At 31.5% G+C, this 5221-nt stretch overlaps 1 long non-coding RNA gene across 1 annotated transcript; it reads left to right on the top strand.

Annotated features, from left to right (window-relative positions):
• Nucleotides 1-3444: 3444 nt before the first annotated feature.
• On the top strand, nucleotides 3445-4092 carry LOC129947189 (uncharacterized). The gene is made up of 3 exons (XR_008781692.1): nucleotides 3445-3518; nucleotides 3575-3701; nucleotides 3953-4092. It is a non-coding gene; the product is annotated as an uncharacterized LOC129947189 (long non-coding RNA).
• Nucleotides 4093-5221: the final 1129 nt, after the last annotated feature.

Here is a 5221-nt window from a genome sequence, read left to right as displayed (position 1 = left end):
CCAAATGTATTTCTTGCATTAACAATCTATCCAATATTCAGGTCTTATCGGTGCAAAGGAAGAATTTTTCTACAAAAAGAGATTCGCAAGGTACATTTGTGTAGTCCTAAGAACATGATGTGAAAAATATTGTTTCAGAGATATTCCCTGCGATCATCACTCCACGATCACATCGTGTTTAAAAAGTTGTTTTAGTTTGGTATCGATTTAATGTATTCCAAAAAGGTAGATTGAATTGCTGAATGAAGTCATTAATAAATGTTATAAAAACTAAAGCCTAAAGAAGTTCTTGCAACAGTTATGGTGCATTTTACTGCAGTCAAATTTCGATTGGGTAAATTCGGATTGTGTGATGTAAAGCGAGTCTTCTTACTACACCTCATGTTCAAAATATCTTAATTTAAGTGATTTTTCATTATAATAACAATTCTCCATCTTTTCCTTTTCAACAATAGATCTAAGATGGTGTGATGATTTTTCTTATTTTATTAATGTGTAACTACATTTTTTTCAGTTAATTAATTGTCTTGATGAGGAAAAAAATCCCTTTTTAAAAAAAACTCTCTCTAACCCCTTGTCAAAAGAATGCAGGAAAAAATGATTAATGAAACAATTTGGAAAGGTACAATGATTTGATTTGATTTTTTTTTTGGAAAATCTGAATAGAATTATGATTAAGACCAAAATACCTTTAGCCTATACATAAATCTGATGTTTATTTTTCTTAAATTCATTTAAACAAATTGACTTTAAATGAATCTTTCTTACAGGTACATATATGTACATATATCCCAGCAGTTTAGATACTTTGAAAGATCAGGTAAATTTAAACCCTATATAGTAACATAAAAACTTGAACTACCTGTTTCTTTGTCAATAAATACAAAGGGTGCAAACACTTTCAAAATACGAGTATATCCTATCCTGTGTGGGAATGGTTCTTTTTTTTCAGATGTTTTTCTTTTTTGGTTTTTCAAAGAAGGGTGCACATGATTTAATGTTATAATATGAGGTTTACCATGTTAAGTTAGAGCTGGCGATTTAAAATATATGGATGCAAGAATTGTACTTCTCAGTTAAGTTTTTAAGTTAAAATTCTAGCCACGCAATCAAATTGAGTTTTTTTTGGAACAAGGTGCAGTCATTTGGGTCTCCTGGAAATATTTCGTTTTCGCAGCGTTTTCAGAACAAGGTGCGGCTATTTTGCTCTCAAAATTCATATCGAAATACTTCGTTTTTGCAGAATGTTAATAGAGCCTTAAATTACTTTCCATTTTACGAAATCTTTGATTTTTTTAACTACATAATACGAAAACTCACCTTTTCTGGGTATACAATATACTTTGTTCAGGTACACAGATTTTTTGTAGGACAATAAACAATATTATAAATTATATATGTAGGTATAAGTACCTGTTTTGTTAATACTTACCACTAACATTTTCCAAATTAAGGAGCACCAAATAAAGTTCAAGACGCAAGAAAAACAAATACAAAGCTTGAACTTTCTTTTCATTACCTTTTTATTATACTCGTAATATTAAGGGATATCAATGTCCAGAGCAACAAACCACTAAGATTGTTATTATTCGTGGTGTTAGCCGTTGAAATCAATTAACATAAATTGCCGAATCAAATTTAAGGAAACATCACAAGATTCAAAGGCTAATTTATCGAAAATATCAATCGTAGAGCGTTTGTTAGGACCTTTTTTGTAGAATACTAAATTTTTTATAAATTTTTTTTTTTTTTTTTTTTCTATAAAACTTGCGATGTAAGTATAAAAAATAAGAAAAATGAGGAATATGGAATTGCGAATACACCCTACTTTTGTAGAAGTTCTGAGAAAAACACCTTCAATTGACCAGAAAGTTATAATACCGAGTTTTCCAATAGGGACTCGACAACTTTATATTCAAGCTGTGAACACACCTATTTATTAATCATCAAACTGTCATTGTCAATTTATTCAGCAAGTTCAACATTTTCATCCTGATAAGGTACGCGAACATGCAAGGTCTAAAAATTATATTAAATTGAATTTTGTCCCAATTCTCGCCCTAGAAAACAGACCCTTACAGCATCAAGGTGACTCAAAATTGAAGCCAATGGGTTATTTGAAGTGATGTAAGTTCTCCAATTTTGGAAGAGATGCACCAACATTTCAATCCAAAATTATCTTCAGTGCCAGCGCTATCGTGTAATAATTACTTATTATTTTTGGCCCGAATTGGAAGATATCGGAATTGACTTGACCACATATGGTTTTAAGGCGATGCATAATGCCACAAGCCACATTTTTGGTAAGTTTGATGAGCGTCGATTGGCCGCGTCGTTTGTACCTCTAGGCTATTTTCTTTATGGCTACGTTAAGTCATTGGTTTACGCAAACAATCCGATGCATGGCGTTTAAAGTGCTCAAAACTATAACATTGAACATGAAATAGCAAACGCTTTAGACGAAATGTGTACCCGATCTAACGAAAATTGGGTCTAAGCAATCTACAGCTGCAAAGTCGAGTCCATTCATAAATTTTTTTATTCTACTTCAAGTCAAAAATAAGATTTTTGAAATATCTCAAATGGTTTGTTTTATTTTTAAAATAATTTTAATAATTGTCATAAGCCCTTGTATAGGACATTTGCTATAAAGCACATAAATCTGTGGCGTGAAGTTCATAGTCTTTGTTTCGAGCATTGATTTGTTTTCTGATTAAACTCGATGGATTTAAAGCTCTTCTCAAGTCATTAACGAAACACCATTTGATGATTTTTTGTTTTATCATCTAAACATCGACAAAATTTGATAAGGAGCTTTTTTAAGTCATTGGTTTTTGCCGCCAACTCAACAGGTCTTGACGTAATGGAAGGTAATTTTCTAGTGAAAAATTGGCCTGATTAAATTATATTAAAACAAAAATGTAATGAAATTATTTAACAGTTTTACTAAAAGAAATGAATTCCAACAATATTTCTGTCTAGTATTATTACACACTTAAAGTTCTCAAGCTCATAAAAAAACACCCAATACATAATATGTTGCAAAATATAATTAAAAACAATTATTACTACAACTCTAGGTACATGTCCATAAAAAATAAATAATAATAAAAGTGATTAATCCAATATTATATGGAACTGAAAAATTCTTGTCTACTATACCCAGCAATCTCAGTATCATAACATCTCTATATTTTTAAACGATACTTACATATAACTAAACTAACAATACATATATTACTAAGTCATCACTTTTGTGATCAAGATATCATCTGATTAGGCATCTGAAAATAAAATATGACATCACCTCACTATCGAACGTCCGTTCTGTGAAAAGTGAAATCAATAAAATATAATATAGAGATCCAATAATGATTCAACGATTTTGATTTCAAACCATAATATTTTTCAGAGATCAGATAGTGTTTTAGAAAAATCACACATCTTGTGATTTATGTTTTCACACCTGGCACTGACACTGGCACTTTGACACCTGCCACCTTTTCAACCCACATAAAGTAAGGCTGTGAAATGCAATGTTTTTGTATTTATATTTATTTAAATTTTTTGAAAGGAGTAACATTTCTTCATCGTGTTCGCATCCATATATACGATCACCGGTCAAGATCACTTATGACGGACCGGACGACCGAACGTCGACGGACGCGACGACTAAGGTTCGGTTCGGTTCGATTACATTGGTATGTGCATTTTTTATGGCATTCTTATTTTTTTTTTTGTTCTCTCTCTTTTAATATATTGTTACAAAAAATGACCCCTCCTCCTTCGCCCCATCCACTTTTGAAAACCAAAAACAAATTAAAAAAACAAAAGGAACCACCAAAAACCTAACAAAATATCAAGAAGAAAAATCATTATACCCAAAAAACCTAACTCCTTTTAATTTTTGTTTCTTTTTGTTATCTTTTTTTGTTTTTCTGATTCTTCACAGTTCATCCGCATTTCACATTTTTTTGAAAATTTAAATTTCAAAAAAAAATAAGTTAAAAAAAAAATCTCAAGAAATGTACACCGAAAAATGCCTCCACCGAGTCCACATCAATCCAATCCATATACAAACGATTATCATTCACCATCTTCTTCTTCATTGCAAAGGTATACAAGATCCATTCGAGAGGTTTTTGCTGTACATAGTTGCTTAGATACTTTACCTACGTGTTTTTTTTCTGTTTTACCTTTATATACATACCTACCTGTATATGAAGTATCCATCAGATACTCTCACATTTATTTATTTAGATGGGAGTAGGTAGTGTAGAGGTACCTCAAAAATAATAAAAATAAAAATTAAAAGAAAAAATCTCTACGTTCAAACTGATTTTTTGTCTTTTATACGTTGCCGCTCTTACAGCGCTGCTCTGCCGCTGCTGCCGCTGCTGCTGCTGCTAACTCTGCGCTGTCCATTCTCTGCTTTGAATCTTTGAGATATTGTTGTTGTATTATTCTATCTTACCTTTAGTCTTTTGCTTTTCATTTGAAAAATTGTTTAATGCTGAAAACTGGTTTCTCTCCTTCTCTCTTATTCTCTTAACTCCCGCATTTATTGAAGAAAAGAAAAAAATCAATAAAGGTAAGATAGAAATTATATTACGACCAAGACTTCACCTTTTTTCCATCCATTGTATATTCATACCTGTAGCTAGGTATAACAGGTAACAAAATACACGATCCACGAAACACACGAACTTAAAACAACAACACTAACAACATTAACTGAGAATGAGAAATCCAACAACAAAACTATCTTTGCCGTCGTCGGCGTCCGCGTCGTTGTCGTCGCACAGCACAGGTATGGAATCACTTCGAGAATTGATCTGGAGCCCGATCGAAGTCTTAAAACCGAAACTAAAATTAGTCTAGAAGTGTTTGGCGTTGAAGGAAATACCAAATTAAGTGAATCCGAGCATATTGCCAAGTTTATTTATTTTCTGAGCCCGGATCTTTTTACAATTTTTATACCTACAGTATTTGACTTTGCACGGTATTTTCTTCTTCTTCATGATCGAGATATTTTTTAAAAAAGTATTACTTTCGAAATATAAAAGTTTTTTCTCTCGTTAAAAAAATATTTTCTTTCAAAATTTTGTCCTAAATTATAACTAAAAATAAACCCATGACGTTATCATAACTAATTCGTGTGAACACAAATTTCGTACCTACTACATCCGGCTTCTGAAATTTTTTCTGAATTCAAAATATC

Source organism: Eupeodes corollae, chromosome 2, assembly GCF_945859685.1.
Source record: "Eupeodes corollae chromosome 2, idEupCoro1.1, whole genome shotgun sequence".
In the NCBI taxonomy this organism is placed as follows: domain Eukaryota; kingdom Metazoa; phylum Arthropoda; class Insecta; order Diptera; family Syrphidae; genus Eupeodes; species Eupeodes corollae.
Note: the sequence above shows the minus strand (reverse complement) of the source record. Positions and strands in the feature narration are given on the sequence as shown.